This window comes from Macaca nemestrina, chromosome 6, assembly GCF_043159975.1.
Source record: "Macaca nemestrina isolate mMacNem1 chromosome 6, mMacNem.hap1, whole genome shotgun sequence".
Taxonomy (NCBI): Eukaryota; Metazoa; Chordata; class Mammalia; order Primates; family Cercopithecidae; genus Macaca; species Macaca nemestrina.
Window position 1 is genome coordinate 158,177,954 of NC_092130.1, and position 24,545 is coordinate 158,202,498.

General features: G+C 35.3%; 1 protein-coding gene and 1 long non-coding RNA gene across 3 annotated transcripts in view; one reads left to right on the top strand and one right to left on the bottom strand.

Moving 5' to 3' along the window:
• LOC105472967 (cadherin 12) overlaps positions 1–24,545 on the top strand; it is a 1,136,463-nt gene that overhangs the window by 173,514 nt on the left and 938,404 nt on the right. The window contains exon 1 of one of the 2 annotated variants that reach the window (XM_071099075.1): positions 5,671–11,415. The exons of the other annotated variant lie outside the window; for it this stretch is intronic. The gene's annotated coding sequence lies outside the window, so the exon portion shown is untranslated. Of the gene's footprint in view, positions 1–5,670; positions 11,416–24,545 lie in introns of those variants that run through there. 2 annotated transcript variants of the gene reach the window in all.
• LOC105472969 (uncharacterized) lies at positions 3,825–23,710 on the bottom strand. The gene is made up of 3 exons (XR_011625104.1): positions 23,644–23,710; positions 14,696–14,774; positions 3,825–3,960 (listed from the first exon to the last, which is right to left on the bottom strand). It is a non-coding gene; the product is annotated as an uncharacterized lncRNA (long non-coding RNA).

Here is a 24,545-nt window from a genome sequence, read left to right on the forward strand (position 1 = left end):
CACACTGATGCAAGAGGTAGGTTCCCATGGCCTTGGGCAGCTCCACCCCTGTGGTTTTGCAGGATATAGCCCTACTCCTGGCTGCTTTCATGGGCTGATATTCAGTGTCTTTGGCTTTTCCAGGCACACAGTGCAAGCTGAAGATGGATCTACCATTCTGGAGTCTGGAGGATGGTGGCCCTCTTCTCAGAGCTCCACTAGGTGATGCCCCAGTGGGTACTCTGTGTGACAGCTTTGACCCCACATTTCCCTGTCCTAGCAGAGGTTCTCCATGAGGGTCCCAGCTCTGCAACAAATGTCTTCCTGGTCATTCAGGCATTTCCATACATGCTCTAAATCTAGGCAGTTCCCAAACCTCAGTTCTTGACTTCTGTGCACCTACAGGCTCAACACCATGTGGAAGCTGACAAGGCTTGGGGCTTCCATCCTCTGAAGCAGCAGCCCAAGCTCTATACCTTGGCCCTTTTAGTCATGGCTGGAGCAGCTGGGAAGCAAGGTACCAAGTCCCTAAACTGCACCCAGCACAGGGAACCTGGGCCCAGCCCACAAAACCATGTTTTCCTCCTAAACTTCTGGGCCTGTGATGGGAGGGGCTTCCTCAAAGGTCTCTTTTATCTAACATAACCTGGAGACATTTTCCCCATTGTCTTGGTGATTAACACTTGGCTCCTTGTTATTTATGCAAATTTCTGCATCCAGCTTGAATTTCTCCTCAGAAAATGGGATTTTCTTTTCTATAGCATTGTCAGGCTGCAAATTTTCCAAACTTTTATGCTCTGTTTCCCTTTTAAAACAGAATGCCTTTAACAGCACCAAAGTCACCTCTTGAAAGCTTTGCTGCTGAGAAATTTCTTCTGCCAGATAGCCTAAATCATCTCTCTCAACTTCAAAGTTCCACAAATCTCTAGGGCAGGGGCAAAACGCCACCAGTCTCTTTGCTAAAACATAACAAAAATCACCTTTGCTCCAGTTCCCAACAAGTTCCTAATCTCCATCTGAGACCATCTCCACCTGGATCTCTTTGTCCATATCATTAACAGAATTTTTGTCAAAGCCATTTAGCAAGTCTCTAGAGAGTTCCAAACTTTCCCACATTTTTCTCTCTTCTTCTGAGCCCTCCAAACTGTTCCAACTTCTGCCTGTTACCCAGTTCCAAAGTCACTTCCACATTTTCAGGTATCTTTTCAGCAGCACCCCACACCTGGTGCCAATTTACTATATTAGTCTATTTTCATGCTGCTGATAAAGACATACGTGAGACTGGGCAATTTACAAAAGAAAGAGGTTTAATGGACTTACAGTTCCACATGGCTGAGGAGGCCTCAGAATCATGGCAGAAAGTGAAAGGCATGTCTCACATGGTGGCAGACAAGAGAAGAGAACTTGTGCAGGGAAATGTCTCTTTTTAAAATCATCAGATCTCCTAAGACTTATTCACTATAATGAGAACAGCATGGAAAATACCTGCCCCCATGATTCAATTACCTCCCACCAGATCCCTCCCACAACATCAGAATTCAAGATGAGATTTGGGTGGGGGCACAGCCAAACTGTATCAAGTCTTATTTGAATTTTAGCATTAAGACTATTTTATTAAAAGGAAATAAGCTTTTACTAGTCTACAGATAAGGGCCTCTCTGTGTTCTGGCCCTTATGACAGTTCTGGATCTTATAACCACACAGAATTGTTCTGTTACTTTTGAAGTGCCTCTACAAGGAGAAAACTTCTCAAAATAGTCATCTGTTACCTAGACATGTTGTCACAGACTTGGTATTGCATAAAGAGATTCCAGTCTAAAAGATCTTAGATTTTTCTTTATTTTTTGTGAACTCGCTTGCTCAATTAAGTGTATTATTTAGAGTTATCTATAATGTAATTGACCTTTTTGTCATCAGTTTCACTAGAATGTAAATATACAGTTAACTGTTTTTCCTTATTACTATTAATCCTTAAAATTATCTTTATAAGCAAGCACTCAAGTTCATTGATAGGGAGGTGATTCAAGAACTCTGGAGACTGAGTTCATATTCACTTACATAAATTATTTTTAAAGGCACCACACATAAATACACTTAATTATCTGTGGTATGAGGAAAACTAGTGAGCTTAGGTAAATATCCTTATCATTAGAAATAAGCAAAAACTATGCAAGACATAATATTGTAGTAAAATCAATTTAATGAAAAGTACATTAATAAAAAATCTGTGTTAAGATTGCTCCAGGATACAAAATTTACCATTATACAATGAAGAAATGAAAAGATACAAAGTTAATATTAATCAAGCAAGCAGCAGCACAGGAAGTATATTAACCAGGGCAGGCTATTTAAGACCGCAATCTTTTACAAACCAAGAAAATAATTAAGTGCAAATAGTTTATATTCATTAAGTATTCCAGGAAGAACCTTTGTTTTGCCAAAAGTTGTTACTCTACTTAAAATTATAATAGGCATTTGGGAACAATATAATAATGTTTGTTTAAAAAATAATCAAGTTTGTTTTAATGCAAACTCTATGCAATGTTCTTAAAAAGTAATCATCCAAATGACAGTATAAAATCAATTATGTGTTTCATAATGCACTGTAAATACCCTTATGATTTCAGAAAGACTGGAGGTATCACAATAAGAGCTGGAGTATTGATAATTGACTTTTGTTACAAGGAGTATATTAAATATGAAAGATCCAAAAGAGAAAAAATGAAAAGAAAAATGCCCCAAATCAAAAAGACAGATTACAGCAATTAGGAAATTAAAGGTAAGGAGTTTAGGCAGTGGTCAGCAATGACATTAGGTATAAAATATGATGCAAGGTATTTGAACACTTAAATAACTAGGAAAATAAATTTAGCCTTTATTCATATGCTTAGAAATAGAACATATAATTATACTGTATTTCAATAAGAGAGTAGAGGAATATGCAAAATTCAAACACTTTGACAATTTAAACTGGACATTGATTGGATCATATCCAGTCTCATGCATCTGGCTTCCAACATGTGACTGAGAAAGTTTTTCCACCTGTCTTATTTAATTTTCTGATGCTTTAACAAAATACCACAGACTAGGTAATTTATAAAGAAAATAAGTCTATTTTGCTCACAGTTCTGGAGGCTGAGAAGTCCAAGAACATGGTGACAGCATCCAGTGAGAATCATCCCATGGCAGAAGGGTGGATGGTGGAAGCAAGCACAGGAGGCAAAAAGAGAACATCAAGTTGAATTCATCCTCTTATCACAAATCTAGTCCCGAGATAACTAACTCACTCCCCATAATGGCATTAATCCCTTCATGAGAGCAAAGTCATCCTGGCCTGATCATCTCTTTACAATCCTACCTCTTAATACTGTTACAACAGCAATTAACTTTCCAGCACACAAACCTTTGGAGGACACATTTAAACCATAGCCCTACATTTATATTCTTGGTTATGATAATATGCAGATTAATGTCCAACAGTTGATAGCATGAAAATTTTAAAACTCAACAGTAATTGATTTGCTAGCTTTGTTGGCAGACAAAGAGATGGTGCTTCCTATATAAATTTCCTATATATATAAATGCTTCAGTGAAGATGGTATAATACAGAGAAAGTATTTTAGGTGGAGCCTGTAAAGGGGACTGAGGTAGTGATTCTGGCAAAATTAAAACAAAGCAGAAAATATGTTTCTTTTCCTAAGAAATGTCAATACCCCACCCCCAAAAAGGAAAAAAAAAATTGAGAAAAAAGTAATAAAGTTGTGTAATAGTTGCCTAGAGTCTTTGTTATTGGCCACTTTTCCACTGTTTCCTTTGTTCACTGTTGGCTTATCTTTACCAGCATCTCTTTATGTTGACATGGCTGCATGGCTGAATTTTAGCCAGCGGATTCTAAGCTGAATGATAAGCACTGTTTCCAGTCTTGGCCTATAAACATCTTCTTCTGTCCAAGTGGTTCTCAGTTGCTGGACATTTTGTTCCCTGAGGGATACATGGCAACATCCAAAGAAATTTTGGATTTTCATGTTGGGGAGTAAACAACTTGCATTTAGTAGGAGTCAGTGATCCTGCTAAATATTTTATGCTAAGCAGGACAGTCCCCACAAGAAAGAATACTCTAATCCAAGTGCCAGTAGTACTGAAGGTGAGAATATCTGACCTACTCTATTTTCCATTTACTGTCTGTATATTTGGTGTTTAGAACAAATTAGTTCTGGAGATCTGCTGTACAATATAGTGCAATACAGCACTGTACACTTAAAAATTTAAGCAGTTAGATCTCAAGGTAAGTGTTACTCCTCAACACACGCATACACAGCAAAGAGATAAAAGGAAATTTTGAGGAGTGATGGATGTGTTTATTACATTGATTATGGTGGTGGCATGGGTGTATTAATATGTCCAAACTAGTGAGACTGTATACATTAAATATATGCACTTATTTGTATCAATTTTACCTCAATAAAGTTACAAAAAAGAAATTGTTTGTAAACAAAAACTAAAGTTCTGTTATAGTTTTGTCATTTTATATATATATATTTATACACACACACGTATTTCATACTATAGTAGTAACCCTATCTTAACTAATAGAAAAATAAGTACATTGATTGTAGATACGCATGTATTATAATTTCTCTAGTGGAAGATGACCAGAAGAATTTTTAAAAGAAAAAAAAATAAAACCTGCTACAATGCAAAATAAAGATTCCATTTTATTAGTAAGATTGGCAATTTTCATTTTGAATGATACCTAACCTGTTGAAATGAAAAACGGGAGGAAACACCACCTAAGTTACTGAGGAAAGTGCAAATAAAAAGTCTAGAGTTTATTTTTAAAATATATAAAAACTTTTAAAATATGTACAGTTCACATGAAATTTATACCAAGGAAATACTTATGAACTCTGCCTTAGTAATATTTATTTATTTATTTATTTTGATTTATTTTGAGACGGAGTCTCGCTGTGTTGCCCAGTCTGGAGAGCAGTGGCACGATCTCGGCTCACTGCAAGCTCCGCCTCCCAGGTTCAGGCCATTCTCTGCCTCAGCCTCCCGAGTAGCTGGGACTACAGGCGCCCACCAACATGCCCAGCTGTTTTTTTTTTTTTTTTTTTTTTTTGAGATGGAGTCTTGCTCTGTCACCCAGGCTGGAGTGCAGTGGCCGGATCTCAGCTCACTGCAAGCTCTGCCTCCCGGGTTCAGGCCATTCTCCTGCCTCAGCCTCCCAAGTAGCTGGGACTACAGGCGCCCGCCACCTCGCCTGGCTAGTTTTTTTGTATTTTTTAGTAGAGACGGGGTTTCACCTTGTTAGTCAGGATGGCCTGGCTCTCCTGACCTCCTGATCCACCCATCTAGGCCTCCTAAAGTGCTGGGATTACAGGCGTGAGCCACCACGCCTGGCCACTAATACTTATTACAGAAAGAGCCTGCAAAGCACTGTAATTCCTGAGAATATAAGAGTTTAATAACCCCCCTGTGGTATAAATCAACATGATTACATAATTTCCACTATTAAATGTATTGGTATTTTAAAATGGCACATTATAATATATAGAAATATATAGAAGAGAGCTAGAAAGAATTTATAATCTAAGAAGAGAACAGTGGTTATCTGTAGGTGGTAGAGGCAGCTTTCTTTTTTATTCTTATCCCTATATTCTTAATGTTATTTAAAAATATGATACTTTTGCAATCATGAAGTCTTATTCTGATGAAAACAGACTTTAAAGAGCTACTGGGTCTGGGCATGGTGGCTCACACCTGTAATCCCAGTGCTTTGGGAGGCTGAGGTAGTGGGAATGCTTGAGACCAGGAGTTGGAGACCATCCTGGGCGACAACATAGCAAGCCTCTGTCTCTAAAACAAACAAACAAACAAAAAGCTGCTGGGTCTACATCTTGATTAAAGGCTTACAGTACGGGATCTTAGAAAAGCACTCCTGGACTTTTCTGTTAGGGCCACCCGCCAATGTCTCCTTCCTTTTCAACCTTTTTTCGTTTTGCATAACTCCTGTCACACACATTTCGGTTGGTGATCATAATAAAAAAGACTAAGAAAAATGGCTTAATTAAAAGTGAAAATCAATGCATGAAAGTATTATGGAAGTGTTATAACCAGATTTATCATGTACAGCCTACTTCATAATTTTGACCTATTTCTGTGCCATAGCATAATTACTGAATGTTAGAAATAAACTCAGCTGCTCATAACATGAAACCAAAATCACAGTTGCTGAAACAATAGAGAATGTATTTTCCTCATATAAGCAGAAATTTGGAAGTGTGTGGTTATGAAGTTTTGGTGCTGGGCTACACATTAAAATAAAGGATCAGCAAAGTTTTTCCTTAAAGTTAGTTCCACGGTATGAAATCTTCATTGCCATATATCTGCAGGTGATATGAGGGACAAATGACAAAAGTTCATGCAGACCAAATCTGCCATTTAGACAAGGTTTGCTGAGAACAAGACCCAGTGACTTCTGCTTACACTTCATTGGTCAAATCTAGGACACATGGCCACCTTTAGTTGCAAGAAAGACCAGGAAACATAACCTTTTAGTTGCATATATTACCACGCCTGTCCTTCCTTATTAAACAAGAAGGGGAGAACATGTATTGGGTGGGCAACTAGCTGTGTCTGCCACAAATACATATTCTTTCTCTTTTCCCAGAAGCCATCTCGCTGGCCAGTTCTACCCTTACGATATCACTAATTTTGAATTTGAATATGTATGTTTAATCTTTTAAAACGATTAGTGTTTCCCTTCAGCTTCAAATGAGAGAAAAAACAATTTTTCTTTATTCTTCTAGTAACAGTTGCTGGGTTGAAGTTTCATCTTACAGTCTGCAAAATTAACTGTATTTTGACCCATCTACAGATCTGTTTAAGGAGAAAGTATATTACTATGCTGTATTTGAGAATGGATTCTTGATGAAAAATGGCTAAAGGAAAAAAATGTAATTTTATTCTCATCAGCCAGAGGAAAAGAGCAAGAGTTATGATAACACATTTGAAGACCTATACCAGTAATGAATCCTGGTGCCTCAAGTGAAAGTAAATACTGGCTGTATTGAAAAAATATGGAGGTAACTTAAAGCTGAATACAAAATCAAACTATAAGAAAGAGAGAGAGAAGAGAGAGACCAAGAGAGTAAAGAGAGAGGAATCGAAAAAAGATGAGAGGAGGATGGAGGAGAAAAGAGTAAAGAGTGGAGATACAGCTGAGATGACAGATAGAAAAAGACAGATAAACAACAGACACAGCTGCTATGATTTGAATGTCCCTTTCAAAGCTCATGTTGAAACTTATTCCCCAATGTGGCAATATTGAGAGGCTGGGTTAAATCTTGAAGGCTCTGCTCACATTCACAGATTAATGGGTTACTGAATTAATGGGTTATCATAGGAGTGAGACTGATGACTTTAAAAGAAGAGGAAGAGAGACCCAAACTAGCACACTCAGCTGCCCTCACCACATGATGCCCTGCACCTCCTCAGGACTGCAGAGAGTCTCCATCAGCAAGAAGGCCCCCACCAGATGGAGATCCTCAACCTTGGACTTCTCAGCCTCTATAATCATGAGAAATAAATTCCTTTTCTTTACCCTGTTTCAGGTATTCTGTTATAAGCAACAGAAAACAGATTATGGCCATGTAACAATAGAGATTTTAAAAAAGGTAAATTCCTTTTAATTTTTTATTTTAGATTCAGGTGTATGTGTGCTTTTTTGCTACATATTGCATATTTATGGTGGGGTTGGGCTTCTAGTGTACCCATCACCCAAATAGTGGACATTGTTTCTTCAATGGGACTTTTATAAAACTTTAATTATAGAACTAAAGTTAGAAAGATTAGATTAAAAGATTTACTATTTCTATAATAAAAAGTATAAGCTGATAATAAAATAAATTAGAATGACTAAGTAGCACAATTTAAATGAGGAATACAGAGGGAAATGTTCAATTTTTATTGAAAAAATGACAAAGTGGTATTTTTATATCTGCTGAGCAATTATGGCTTTTATAAAATCATGAATGATTTGAGGAATTATGATTTTTGTTTCTTTATATGATCTAAATGTTCTCTCCCTCCTTATAATACAAAGAATGAAATAATCACTTTGATATTAAGAGCATTTATTTCCAGTTTTTTGATACGACCTAAATGTACATCTGAGTGGGAAAAAAAGCCAAAGTAAATGAAGTGAATTACTGGCAGTGATTATTGTGAATCTGTAAATCAGACATGGGGCGTATTTATCCTTATAACATACTTCAAATCTTCAGGGCAAAGAAGTGAATAGATTCTTAAAATTCCATGAAGCTTTTAACCATTACATTGGAGGCCTGGATAAAAATTTGTTCATTCTGGATATCCTAGCACTTATCCAGCTAAGAAGGTAACTATTTATAACCACCTAATTATTTAGTATCACTTAGACTTTTAAAGCAGAATCCATATTAGTGCAAATCAGAATAAATAAGTCTGAACACACACGGCCTCCAGTGTCAGGAAGTAGAACATAGGAGATCCAGTGCCCAGGCCAGCAGGCTGCTCATTCCTAACTATTGATGGTGGAAATTTGATTTCCAAAGTGTCTCACATTAAGCCCCTCACCCAAGTCACTGATTTTACTTAGAGTACAATTCCAATATTCTCCCCTGTCTGTGGAGAGCTGGACATTCACTGGGGTGACCAGTCTAGCAAGGAGGAGCTATTCTCTCTGTTGAGATCTGAGGAAATGATGGGACAACCAGCCACAGAGAGGAATTATCCTCTCTGCTGAGAGCTGGACACTAAATAATTAGGTGGTTATGACTTTCAGCTCTTAACACACAAAGACTAGAATGCAGAAATTCAAGAAGAGAAAAGAAGAAAATTGGGGGGCATAATTTACTCTGAATTCACAAATGCAAAAGTCTGTATTCACAAAGAAAGTGCACATTACTTAATTGAAGTACCTCTTATACATTCTGTGTAGAAGGACTAATGTGTGCAAGGATCCTGATACAGGAATAGAGGAGGGGCATAGCAAAGCCACTGAACAGATAGATATTAGCCAAAGTGCAAATTGGGGCAGAAAGTCAGAGGGAGTTAGAGTCAGATATAAGAACAGAATATGCAAGGTCTTGTAGGTTATATTATGCATTCTATTTTCTGTCTTTAAGAACTAGAGAAAACCACAGATTGTTTTTATAACTTTTATAAAACATCAATTTAATTTGCATACACATATATACAACTATAATGCACATAATATTTATTTGCCATTGAAGGATTATAGGTAGTTTTTATGGACACAATGTCATAAAAATGTCACCCTTGGTGGTGTTTGTTGAATACATTGAAGGTAAGTAAGAATCAATTAAGAAAGAACCAAATTAGTGGACTCTTGCAGTAAGTTAATTTAAAAATGGTTGAGGTTATCTAAGAATGGGACTGGTAAGATAGAGAGATATAGAAAGCCCACAGTCTTACACAAAACATAAAATTACCAGACTGTGAGAATAGATTAGACATAGGTGGTGACTTAAAAAAAGAGTGTTCAAATTAGTCTCAAGTGTGAGATTTGTCAACTGCATTGGAATTGGTTCCATTTACGGAGATAAGTAAGAATGAAGAAACACCATGTTTGGCAGGATTGATATGGGATTATTCTTGAGATGTTGCCTTTGAGGTACCTTTAAGACATCAGAGTAGGAATGCGAAGTATGCAATTGGATAGATGAGGCAGAAAGCATCTGGGCTGGAGGTTTAACATTGAGTCAAGTAGGAAGATGCTATTACCTAAGGAGATTGCATAAGAAAAAAAAAAAAAGAAATAACTTCAATATTTCACCGTGAGAATTCTCAACATTAAATAACTGCTTGGAAGAAGAAAAAGGAGTGAAGACTAAGAAAGGGCTTTCCGAAAGATAGCACTGTTGGGCCAGAGACAAATAGTTTGTGGAAAGGAAATAATTTGGATGGTCAACAGCTACCAATAAAGATGGAGGATGAATGAAAAAAAGTAAAACATGTTTATGAAATTTAGGAATTTGAGTTAACAAGTTGCCTTCGTGTGAGGAAGTCATTTTATCAGTGGGCTGGAGTCCCAGGGGGATGTATCTGGAAAGAAGATATTCAATAAGAATATAAGAGCATTTTTACTAAGATGAGGAAGGTTTAAACATTAGAAATGCTATCAAGAATGATTCTGTAATAAGAAGTGAAAAACCACACATATAGCATGGCACACCCAAACAACTGTGAAGCTCATTAGATATTTCTTTCTCTGCAATATCATTACTTTGTTTTACTTCTCTGATTAGTATATCATCTGTATCCTATTTGGTATAATCCACTTTCTTCCAGTTTTTGCTCCCTCTAAGTCTCTTAAATTCTTCTCCCAGGGATTTTAGGAAATACAATTTTCAGCTAGAATATTGCATTCCTATGAGATGCTTGATGAAAACATATAGAATCAATATATTGAGAACATACGGAGGCATCCTGTTTGTGAGGCTAGAAGCTGTGCTGGGTAGAAGATGGTGATGGGAAGCAGGCCATGGTTTACTTTTAGCGATTCTCTACTATTGTCCATAGTTTTGTTGAAGGATTGTGAGTTCAAAAACACGGTTGTGCTGAGCACGGTGGTGCACATTTATAATTCTAGATATTCAAGAGGCTGAGGAGGGAGGATTACTTGAGACCAGGAGTTGAGACCGTAGTGACTTGTGATCACACCTGTGAATAGCCACTGCACTCCTGGGCAATACAGTGAGACCCCATTTGTAAAACAAATAAACAAACAAAACCCAAAACTTATTTAAATTATATTGGCATGTTACATAGACATTTTGCTACATTGAAATTAAACTCAAATTCTGATGAAATATAAGACATTATTGCTGGATTCATAGTAATATGTGTACAATACTGATTTAAACTACCTGGTCTTGAAACCTACTTCTGTAATCTCGGACAGGTTACTTAACCTGTCCATTACTTGTTTTTCCCATATGTAGAATGGGGATAACAACCTTACGCAGTTATTGTGATGTTAAAGAGAGAGAATTTAAGTGAGCACAGGAAACACCTAATTACTATTACTACTAGTATTGTTGTAAGAAATAGACAGTATTTGCTTATAAACATTTGATATAGTCAGGTTTTATGTCCTCACCAAAGCTCATCTTGAATTGCAATCCCATAATCCCTACGCGTCAAGGGTGAGATCAGGTGGAAGTAATTGAATCATTTAGGGGCCGTTTCCCCCATGCTCTTCTCGTGATAGTGAGTGAATTCTAACACGATCTGATGGTTTAAAAGGGGCTTTTCCCATCTTCACTCAGCACTTCTCCTTCCTGCTGCCTTGTGAAAAAGGTACCTTGCTTCACCTTCGCCTTCTTCCATGATGGTAAATTTCCTGAGGCCTCCCCAGCCACGCTGAATGTGAGTCAATGAAAGCTCTTTCCTTTGTAAATTACCCAGTCTTGGGCAATTCCTTATAACACTATACAAATGGACTAATACAACATTGCTATCTCTGTTACTTATAATTGCTTTTCGTTTACGAAACAAATGCTACAATCATGCTGTGTATGTTAGAGAGGTATTAGGAGAATTCAAAACTAAAGACCTATTGTTGAAAATTGATAATCCATTAAATATTTAAATTATATTTCAATGTCTTTTACCATTATGCTAATACATGGTAATCCACATAATGAAAGGAATTTATGTACTAGAGTTCTACCTCCTTTTCAAAAATAAAAATATCTAACACCAGGAAATTTGTGTGACTTATACAAGTTCCTAAAGCCATGTGAAAGAAATTCCCTTAGTTAAAAAAAAAAAAAAAAAGTTGAAATTTGACCAAAATGAGTAACTACTCAATGACTTTGAGATTTTATATATAATTATGTGATTATAAAATAATTCTTATATCATGGCTCATTATGTATCCAAAAAACTGCATAGATGAAATGAAGACTTTAACAGAACTATGTACTAAAGTTTAAAGAAAGCTGCAAAAATTTTATGACATTAAAGTGGGTGATAAACTGTCATTTGACTGAATATTTTAAATCAGCCAAGTTTATTAAAATGAAATGAAGCATTATTACATTCGGCTCACATGAGGCACTGACGTCATTTTCAAGATAAGTACTTTTGTTTGTAAAGAGTAATTTACTCTAAAGTACGTGATTTTCTATTTTTTAATAGCCTATGGCAAAATAAAGCATGTTTAAATAGATTATAAACAATATTCACAAAATGAAACAGTGAATTGTAAAAATAATGATGTGTGGATTTTTAGGATATAAATGGTTTGCCATCACTCCTGGTTGAATAACTTTATCTTTGATTGCTGTGAGAAACAGCTGCCTCGTTTGTAAAACGGAAAGACTTATACTAAGGTAGTCCTCCTCGGGAACATGATGTGAGATTTTGGTGCACAAGATAGATGATTAGATAAAAGGTATCTGGAATATTTATGATCCTTTGAGAGACATCATTTCCTTTCATTTCTTACATTTGTTTTTTAACTGGTTCTCATAGTTTAAATATGCTACAATTTTTGGTTTAGTTTTATCTTCAGCTTTTCATTATCATAAAGTTGAAATATGCATATATTTGCATAAAACATTTCTATATTTATAATTTCTCTGGCTAGATTTACAGAGTAAACCCCTGAAGCCAGGTTTACAAATATTTTAGGATAGTTAATATTATTATACACTCTGTTATTTATTAATGGGAGAGGTATCTCTAATTGGTAAAATTTAGAGCAGAGAAAATGAGTTGTTGTTTGTTGTTGTTTTTTTCCTTACCCTTGCAAAGAGTTTTAGAACCTCAGCCTTCACTGTTGGGGAGGAGAGCCTGGCTGACTAGTTATATTTATGTAAATATTGTCAGCAATCAGGGTTGTTTTCCCTTCTCTGCCCAGCAAGCCACTTGCAATATATTAACAAATACTTCCCACTGAAATGATGATAAAATCCTGTGCCAAAACTATATCTTTAGGGAATGCAACAGCTGACAACAAATTTCATCAAAAAGTTTCTTTAAGGCTTACTACTAATTGACAGCATTCAAGTAATCTATTTATATCCTGGCTTTATGCCATTGCCATACAAATGAAGTGCTAGTGTAGATAACTGATTGTGTTTATTTTTCCCCTTTATGGCAGTTTGGCTTATTTTTTAACAAAGTGTTGGCCAAAATCTGTCACTGTTTCTTTTGACGGGACTCATTGCATAGGTGTTAATGTCTGTCTTCCTTTTTGTTCCGTATGGCTCCTTGATTGCATCTTCCATTGCTACCAAACCGCATTTCCCAGTTTCCTTTATCTGCATGATTCTTTCCCATGAAGTTGTCCTGGTAGCCTCCACTCTACTTCCTAGGCCTGAATTTATCTTTTCTCAATTAAACTTTGTTATATATGCCATAACGTCCTTGGGGTCTGATTTTCCCTGAGCCTAAATGAAAATTTCCTTCTGGGTAAAAATAATGGTTTAGATTTCACATTTCTTGAACATAAGTTTTAATATTTAAAAGGTAGTATCTCATTTCTTAAAACAGAGGAGTATATACTGTGGACAACAACGGAGCTTTCTGTAATGATTAGGTAGTATCCTCACTGCGAGTTCTCTAGTCATGTTGCTACTTAGAGCTCTGCACACACTTGATTCTATGGTGCTTTTCAAGTTTTTTCACAACCTATACTCAGAATCAATGTAAATAAACTCGTGGAGAAACAAAGAATTATGGTATATTCCCTCTTTAATTGTGAATTAATGATTCTTATTAAATATAATTTTTTAAATGCTTATTTCTTATTTGTATACATTCAAGCAATTTACTAATACTAGTAATGGTGTTTAGGGAAAGATGTGGGGGGAGGTAGCATGTTCTTGTGGAAGAACCTGTCCTAAGAGTCTACAAATCTATTTTCTGGTGAGTGTTCTTACACTAAATGGCAGAGTGGCCTAATACAATATCTTGTGTCTTTGATCTGTAAATTGAAGAATGGTGTTATATGATTTCTGAAATTCATTTAACGATCTTAAATCAATGACTAGGGCATATGTAAAGCAAAATCTTTCTGGATTATTTTTATGGTAAAAATCTTACCATTGAAAAATTTTAAGGTAAGAAACTTAAAAGCAAAATCAGTGTGAAATGAGTTTTAAGGTAAAAAAGCTTACCAAAAAAAAATTTTTACTTTTTAAGGTAAATAATTTACAATGAAATATAATATTTCCTAAAAAATAGTCTCTGCACACAGAAAGAATATGTTTATTTGAGAATTTTCTAAAATTTCCGTATTGGAGTAGTGCTAAATAGAATAATTCCTGATAAATTATTTAAAGAAAACAAAACAAAGGATTTTTCAAAAGGGTTAGGCACTGATAATGAGGTTCTTGTATTCAACCCAGACCATAAAGACAAATGGGAGAGAAGTTAATTTTGTTCAGGATATTCACTTGGCTGCAGCTAATTCTTTGTTAGGTATAAGATTAAGTAGTGGAAGACTGTGGTTGAAATTCTGAAATGATCAAGAATTCTCATTGATTGTACCATCTCATTAGCTTTCTGTTTGTATAAACAAGGTTTCTTTGCTTCCTCTAATTGCACATTAGAAATATCAGGCTCTACTGGGAAGCAGAAATCCACATTCTAATGCCAGATCTACAGAGATGTAATTACAAAGAATTTAGAAAGTTACCCATCTCAGATTCCTCAGGTCCTTAATGTAATGAAAACTTCGAGCTGTTTGTTTTTTGTTTGTGGGTTTGTTCACTCCCCTGAAAAAGCAAAGTGTTTTTAAGCAATGAATGTTAAATAGTTATTACTACATCAATATTGTATTTAACTTTTAAGGGCTAAAATCATTGCAAATCATGAATTCCTTAAAAACTCACATTTAAAAATATCTAGATGGAAATACTGTATTTAAATTATTGAGTAAATGAAGCACAAGATATGTTTCAAAATTAAAATCATGAATAAAACCCTGGGCCAGGCAGTGGCTCATGCCTGTAATCCTAGCAATTTGGGAGGTGGAGGCAGGGGGATGAATTGAGCCCAGGACTTCAAGACAAGCTTGTGCAACATGGTGAGATTTTGTTTACAAATATTAAAAAATAAAAAATTAGCTGGGCGTGGTGATGCATGCCTGTAGTCACAACTACTCCAGAGGCTGAGACAAGAGGATCCCTTGAACCCAGGTGGACAAACTTGATGAATAAGTAGTGTAGCTAATATGTATAATTTTCAACACAGACTGATAAAATAGATTAAATGTAATAAGTATTGTCAGTCAGGTGTTAATCTCTTCATGTTGGAATTTTAATGTAGTGAGGCATATGAATTCTTGTCCTGTTATATAACATGCACTATCATTTAATGGCCAATGCATAGTCATAACTAATTGGGTCTAAGCCAAGCTGTAGTTAGAGTAACCTTGAAATAAAGCAACTTTCCACAATACGTTTTGAATGTGTTTTGGGTTTGTAGCATATGTGTGTTTGCATATAAATACGTGCTTACTTTGTTCATCTAGTTTTGGTGTGAGTGGTTATAAAACAAACTCCAAATATCTGCATGCTTTTCAATGCTTTCAAAAAGGTATTTAATATTTTAATTATTTTCCTTGAAAGCATGAAAGAAATGAAGTATGAAGGCATTCAACTTCAATGCATTTTTTTTCACATATATACTGGATTAGATGCTAGCCAGTAATAAAGTATTATAAGAATATGGTTGAACATATAAAATTTCAATATTGTCTTTGACTTATGTTAAATTTCCTGATTTTCATAAATCCATTTTGTTGATGTAAAATAATACTATTTTTAGAAAATTCATTGAAATATTTAGAAATAAAAGAAAAAATATCTGCAACTTAAATTTTAATAGTTCTATAAAACTGTGTGTTTGTGTATAGACATATTATGTGTGTATATATACAGGGATCAGATGTGTGGGTACCTATATATGTATATGTGTGTGTGTATGCACAAGAGAGAGAGAAACTGGTAAAACAAACTGCATCCAAATATTAGCATTTGATGAAAATGCACAAAGTGATAAAATGGTATACAAGTGTTTTGCTCCATTCAAGTAATGGTTTTGTTTATCTTTTAAATTATAAAGAATTATATATATATGCATAATATATAGGTATGACTTTGATGCTAGCTGAGTGATTCATATAATGTATGCAAATAGCTACCAAATCTAACTGGAAAATTTTCCCAAGTATAAAAATTGATTTCATTAACACTACATAAAATCCACATTAACACAGTATTATTTTATTTGCTAAATGTTTTTCATACAAACACTCTGTCAGGTATTATATCTCCTACCTGCATATAGTAATCCAAGCTTGGAGATAGTGGTAATTTCTCTTTTTTTTTTTTTTTTTGAGACAGAGTCTTGCTCTGTCACCCAGGCTGGAGTGCAGCAGTGTGATCTCCACTCACTGCAAGCTCCGCCTCCCAGGTTCACACCATTCTCCTGCCTCAGCCTCTCAAGTAGCTGGGACTACAGGTGCCTGCCACCACACCTGGCTAATTCTTTGTACGTTTAGTAGAGATGGGGTTTCGAGATAGTGGTAATTTCTCTAAGCAGCAGGGGCAGACTTGGTACAAAATCAGACTCCCAAACCCTGTTATTTTTCCATGTATAAATACTATCAAACTTCTACTTCAAACAATATCATTAAAATGTGGCTGAGGTTTTTTCTGTTCAACATATGGAAAACATCTGTTTCATAATGGACACAAAGAAAATTAAACAGATTTAGATCCGTCATCCTGTTTTTATTTCTACTGCTGTTTTAATTCCAGGCCTTAACATGAAAATGGTCCCATTGGGTACTAAAACAGCTAGATAAATTTACTTGTTACTGCAATTGACAATTTTATTAATAGAGATAAATTCGTACTGTTGAACTCTAAATGAAAAATAAAATACATCACCCCTTATAAGCCTTTGCTTTGAAGAAGGTAGTAGTATGATGGAAGACTATTTCCTTCAGTGAAATGTACCTAATTTATGGAGAAAAGCAGTTCTCACTTTTGCTACATTGCAAGATTTTGTTTGGTTTATCTCTGCCTCTGACTTATTCACCAGATCTTGACAGAGCATGGAAGGAATTTTATTAAGGGGTTGGGCAATATTCACTTGAACTCTTGAAACATGGTGATTATTTGTTATGTGGGAGGGTGTCTTCTTTCTTCAGATGATGATCAGCTGGGATTATTTTATTTGCTGCCTTTGTATTATCCCCAAGACAAGCAAAAACTAAAATGTAGGATTGGTCAGGAATTCTTTATTTGTTCCAGAATAAAAGCCCTTCTTCTAATAGAGGTGATTTCTTATCAAGCTCCCTTGTAGTCAGACTTGTAATTTTAATTTAATTTAAATAAATATCTATAATAGATCAACTTTTATGCACATATGATAGAAGAAAATATATACCTTTATACATTAAAATTATAAACTAAAATTATGTATGCAGAATGAATATACAGATAAGTTATGTTTGCTCTATCACTGTGGTTCAAAACACCTAATTTACGGGTGTAGAATTGTGTATATGTGGATATTTTATGTGAACACTGTAAGATCCATTTTGGTCTTTTCCCCTCCAGAATGTTTACACAATAAATTTGTATTGTTGTCACCAGGCTTATGGTAATCTGTTATGATAGCCATGGAAAACTAGCATAATTCATAAAACAAAAACTTTGCCCACAAATTACTACTTAGTGAAAGATAAGGTGATTCATATGCAAAAACTATCACTACACTGAAATATTAGGTGTTTTGTTTGTTATTATCATTTTCAGACTGGGAGATTTGAATATATTTAATGAAGCTGCATATTTTTTTAACTCCTTAGCCATCATGAGCTTTTATTGTTTGCTTTTCTAATTTGTAAGCAATACGTACTCTTCTGAATTACGTTTAATCAATGTTCTCTCTTTTAAATAGAAATGTTATTGTACTTTATGGATTGTACTTGATGGAGAAGTTAAAAGAAAAATTGGACATAAAGCTTCTTACTTTCTTTTACTTCAGTTATCATTACTCTTCATGCCTAAATTATTTTCTTTCCTCCTCATTTTAAATATGCTTTATTGTGAAAGCATGTGAGTTTACACTTTGGGAAATTCTGTTATAAAGAATTAGGAATAAATTTTGAATTATAATTCATTTGTCGGAGATAAATGTCACCATAGAAATATTTCCCTATCAAATTAGTTTTTAAAATGTAGACTAGCTAAATCATAATACTGTGAATAATAGGGTAATAAAAATTCATGCACCTGTGGTAATTAACTAGAAGCCATGGAGGGCTTCAGTAGTAAGTAATGTAAATTGTGTGTCGTAAGATAAACCAATGATTTCTGTGCCTTAGAAGAGCTTTGTTTTTGTTTTTTTTATTTTGGTGTAAAATATTATCAAAGTTTAATTTATATATAATAAATTGCATATATCCTAAATGAAGCCCTGATGACTTTTATCTAAGTATATACTCACATAATCAGCCTCCAGGTTCTGACAGGAGCTACTAGATCTCTGAAGCATCCTTGTGCCCATTTCCAATCAATGCTTACACATCCCCTTCCTCCCAACACCACTATTATGATTTTGGTTTTTGTCATGTTTGTGCATTTCACATAAATAGAATCCTGAGAATATCATCTTTTTTCTCTGGCAATTTCATTTAATAGTTTAATCTATATTGTTTCATCTAGAAATAGTTCAATTATTTTAACCCTAGGTAGTAATGCATCATTTGTGAATATAAAAATGTGGCCAGGCATGGTGGCTCATACCTGTAAGCCCAGCATTTTGGGATACTAAGGTGGAAGAATCTCATGCCTGTGATCCCAGCTACTCAGGAGGTTGAGGCAGGAGGATCACATGAACCCAGGAGGTCAAGGCTGCAGTGAGCTGTGTTCATGCCATGTACTCCAGCCTGAGCAACAGAGAAAGGCCCTGTCTCTCTTTTTTTCTCTCTCCAACACACACACAAAGAAGATAAAAATGTTTTTATTCTGTCTACTATTAATGGATATTTTTTATTGTTTCTAGTTTTGATAATTATAAAGAAAACATTTATGGACATTTTAATATGTCTTTTTGTGGCACATATATGAGTAATTCTCTTGAGTTTGTACTAAGAGTCAAATTACTAAGTCCACAAGGTAGACATATGATTAGCTTTGGTAGATACTGCCAAAAATTTTCACTAAGAAATTTTTTTTTAAATCTGTTTATATATCCACTATCAATTTGTTCAAGTTACAGCTGCTCATATATTTCCTAACATTTGATGTTGACTGCCATTTTAAATAATTTCTATCTCCACTATTTCTATACTCATACAGTGATATCCCCTTGCTGTCTTAATTTGTGTTCTCTTGATATTTCAATGACATTGGGCACCTATTCATAGTCTTACCAGCCATTTGGAAATTTTTGTTTGTAAATATCTATTCATGTCTTTTGCATGTTTTTAAAGTGAGTGGCTTGAACACCTTTTTGAAGATAAATATTCAATCTGAACCAGCTTGCTTTCCTCCAAATTTCAGGAGCTTATAAAATCAAGTATTTTAGCTCAAAATAATGCAGAACATGTGTGTAAAATGTAACAATTTGATTATCATAATATAACAAACTCTTGAAATATAACCACTTTATCACAAAAAAATCCCTAAAATCTAAAAGAGCCACGGACTGTGAAAATAATCACATATTTATATACAAATCCCTCAGAAGAGGGCTTACACTAAGCTCCAATATATAATAACAAAAATAAATAAATAAATTTGACTTCGGTTGAAGTCTCAGTGGTAGTCCCAAATGAGCATTTGTTTGACTTCTCTTCCGCCACAGCAACACTTGAGAGACTTCTGAAGTGATGCTCTGTGTCTCTATGATTGATATATTCATCATCACTATAATGTTCTGTATAGGAGTAAGTTTAATTAAGTCATATGAAGAACACACACTTATGGTCAGACTTAGTTAAAACTCTGGTTCCCATATGGGGAGCATGTTCAAAGATATCAGTGTGGCTGGAGGAAGGGAATTGTGGTGGGAGATGAGACAGCATAAACAAAGGCAAATCCCAGTGTAATTATTCTCAAAGGCAATGCAGAGACTCTAACTTCCTTGCAAAAGGGCATTCATTGTCCTCCATGCAGATCATGGTGATCATGTAACCCACAAAAAGGATATTTAAAATAATGTTAGCTTCAAAATGGAGAAACAATTTAAAATGGTAGGCCCTTCTTGAAAGATGAAGCAACATACACAAATGCAAAATGGATCTTGCTTGCTTGTAGACATGCAGATAATTCAGTACATCAAGATATTAGTCGAAGATGGTGTGGAGATTACAAGCGAAGTAACCATGTATTAAATAATGAATATTTTGAGTGCTATGCTAAGTGTATTTGATTTTTTTAAAGAAGGAAGTAAATGTAAAGGAGGACACCGAACCTTCTTTCACAAAAAAGTTACAGTCTCTGCATTGCGTTTTAGACTGATCACATTGCAGTGGCTCGGATGACAGCAGATCTTGGGTAGGAGTACCAGGGAGGAAGATGTTGCCATCACCTAAACATGAGATAATATTGAATCAGTCCAGGGCATTGCCAGTTAGAATGGAAAGAGCTAGATTGAGTTGAGATGTATTTATGAGTTAAAATTCACAATGCTTCATGATTGATCGGGTCAACTGACATAAGCATCTTGATTAATGGAAGTACTAGTAAATAAAAACAAAGAATTTTTGTCATGATAAGGGAGGTGAGGGTAGATAAGTTAAATTTTTAGAGCTTTTAAGAACAGGTGCCTATTAGAAAATTGAATATTGTGGTCTGGATTCTGAGAGGTATCAGATGGAAATAAAAGCTTAGAAAGAGGCACGGCACAGTGGCTCATGCCTATATTCCCAGCAATTTGGGAGGCCGAGGCAGGCAGGTCACCTGAGGTCGGGAGTTCGAGACCAGCCTGACCAACATGGAGAAACACCATCTCTACTAAAAATACAAAAATTAGCCCGGTGTGGTGGTACATGCCTGTAAAGGTACTTGGGAGGCTGAGGCAAGAGAACCACTTGAACCCGGGAGGCAGGGGTTGCGGTGAGCTGAGTTGGAGACATTGCGCTCCAGCCTGGGCAACAAGAGTGAAACTCTGTCTCAAAAAAAAAATATAAATAAAATAAATTCTTAGAAAGAATATATCAAGGATGGATGTGGTGGCTCATGCCTGTAATCCCAGTACTTTGGGAGGCTGAGACAGGCAGATCATCTGAGGTTAGGAGTTCAAGACCAGCCTAGCTAACATTGTGAAACCCTGTCTCTACTAAAACTACAAAAATTAGCCAGTCGTGGTGGCAGGTGCCTATAATCCCAGCTACTTGGGAAGCTGAGGCAAGAGAATTGCTTGAACCCGAGAATCAAGTGAGCCGAGATCATGCCATGCACTTTACCCTGGGTGACAAGAGCGAGATTCTATCAAAAATGAAAGGAGAGACAGAGAAAGATGGCAGGCAGGCAGGCACACAGGCAGGCAGGAAGGAAGGAAGGAAATATTGATAACATTTCAAGCCAAGAGAATAGATAAATGTGTCCAGGAGAGATTTTACGTATGCATGTATTTAGTAGATGATGACACTAGGGTAGGTATAAGCTCAACGACTTGAAGAAAAAGCAATATCTGAATGACGTACCATGTGTAAAATGAGCCAGAAGCTTCAATAAGTAGAATGCAATATGATCACATAGCTACTTATGCACCACGGTATGAATTTTGGATTTTATCCAGAGGGTGTTATGGGAAACTATTGGAGGATTAGAAGCAGGCTTCTGACAAGATCTAATTTACATTTTTAAACAGTAATTCTGGCTCAGGCTGCATTACCAGTGGGCAACTAAGTTAGGAGACTATTGCTGTACCCTAGGGGTGAGATAACAATGGAAGCAAAGGATTCGCAGTGGGCATGATATGAGGGTCAGAATACATTATAAAGATAGAGCCAACAGAACTTGCTGATAGATGTATTGTGGCATTTGTGGAAAAAAAAAAAAAAAAAAAAAAAAAAAAAAAGAACCCAATAGCAATTCAGCAATTCTGTTCGTTTTTTCCTTTTTGATCTGAGCTACTACACAAATGATGGTTCCATCTGGGCCTTAGGAAGAGCAAGGCTGTTTGGAAGAGCAGTGTAATCAAGCATTTAATATTTATCTTCCTATGTTTCACTTAAGTGAAGATGTTAAAAGGAGAGTTGACTATATAAATCTGATACTTGATGAAGAGCTCAAGGCCGAAGGTATTAATTAGGAAACACATTTAGGAGTTGTTTAAAGTCATGGGTCTGGGCAAGGTGACCCAGGTAATAAATGCATTTAGAGAAGAGAATAGCCATGCCAAGCTCTGGTGAAGAGAATGATGATGATTATGACAATGCTAGTTATTAGTGATAGGATATATTAATAAATGGCCTATATGACTAAGATATACCACTCTTTCTAGTATCCTTGATTAAGTCCCATTTGGTAAATGTTTATAGGCTTACAGAAAGTATATTATGAGTGTTTAGTGTTTCCCCATAAAATATTTAATATTTGGTTCTGCTCTTTTATTTATTTGGGCATACAGTTATTGAGCCAATCAATGTTATCTCTTCTACCATGAAATAACCAGTCTCAATGCTTTCACATGGAGAGGTTTCTATGGAGATTCAAATTTCTTACATTTCTTTGCAGATGATCATCTTTTACTATCTAACTCCCTTGGAATCTTTTTTCCCCTCTGAAGCAGTTTATCTAATTATTTCTTGCAAACACATATACTTGTGAGAATTGCTTGTGCATTTCAAATATTTTGACTAATTAAATGATTTTTTCTAATTTGTACTTGTAAAATCTATATTTGATATCTGCTCTGTAATTGACATATAAAGTCTAAAAATTAAATCTGATAAAATTTAATTTTAACTGTATTCTTCAATGCATTTAGGGGTTAAGGCCAAAATAAAATTATGGAAAATGGTAAGCAAGGAAATAATTAAAGGACATTTACTGTAATTGTTTGAAGTTGTTCAGATGGAATTGATCTGAAATGAAGCTACTGAAAACTCTGCCCTGTCATTCAAGACCTGGTTCTAGAGTATGTAATCAATTTTGATTGATGCTTCTGGTGACATGCTAAGTCCTTGATAACAGAGGGTTACAGAATGTCAAGAACGAGGCTTCTTTTAAAATATATCACATGTAATTTTAACTCTGGAAACCCCCAGTGTTGATTACCATTGTGCTCTGTGGTCATATGTTATTATTATTATCTCAAGTGCTGTGCAGGAGATCATTTACATAATGAATTAATTCATCTATTCTCCCTAAGTCCTCACTACACTGTTACATTGTTACCCTCTTGACCCAGAATGTCTGTTATAGATTTCATAATCTTGGCCATACTTCACATTTTAATCTTTTTCCATTTCATGGTTACTATATGTGTGTGTGTGTGTGTGTATATATATATGTGTGTGTGTGTGTATATATTTATGAATTCTATCCTAGAAGTATTCAGTAATTATTCAGAACTTATGTTTTAACCATCTATCATATTTGGACTGTATCTTACTTCCACTGTTGTAGGTCTACTTGGTATTCGTTTTCACAATTCTAATGCTTTAGTGTCAGAGTGGCTGGTTTCCTGTGATTCCCCAGAACTTGGAACTTAGAACTTGAAAAGATTTTCTCCTTTATAATCTTTTTAAAAATAAACACACATATATTAAGATATAATTCACAGACCATAAAATTCAACCACTGAAAAGTGTACAATTCATTGGCTTTTTATTCAGATTTGTGCATCTTTGTGCATCCATCATCACTGTCAAGTTTAGAACATTTTATTACTCCAAAAAAAAAAAAAAAAAAAAAAAAAGCACCACCCTATCATCTGCTCCTTAGCTGATATGGTTAGGCTTTGTGTCTCCACCCAAATCTTATCTCGAATTGTAATCCTCATAATCCCCATGTGTCAAAGGAGAGATCAGTTGGAGGTAATTAGATCATGGGGGTGGTTTCCTTCATGTTGTTCTCATGGTAGTGAGTGAGTTCTCTGATGGTTTTATAAGTGTTTGGTAGTTCTACATTCATTCTTTATCCTGCTGCCTTGTGAAGAAGGTGCCTTACTTCTGATTCACCTTCTGCCCTGATTGTAAGTTTCGTGAGGCCTACCCAGCCATGCTGAACTGTGAGCTAATTAAGCCTACTTCCTTTATAAATTGACCAATGTTGGGGAGTTCTTTACAGCAGTGTGAAAATGCACTAATACATCAGCTATCTGATATTTTAAACAGAAGAAAAATAGAACAGGGAATGGATATAGAAGTGTGAGTTTGGGGGAGGGAAGAGGTAGTTTGCATTTATGAAGTAGCTAGAGAAGGCTGAGAAGGTAACATTTAAGTTAAGGTCTGAAACAGACAAGCTAGTTGTGACTTTAAAATATATTTTGGATATGGGGCCTCTTGATATAAA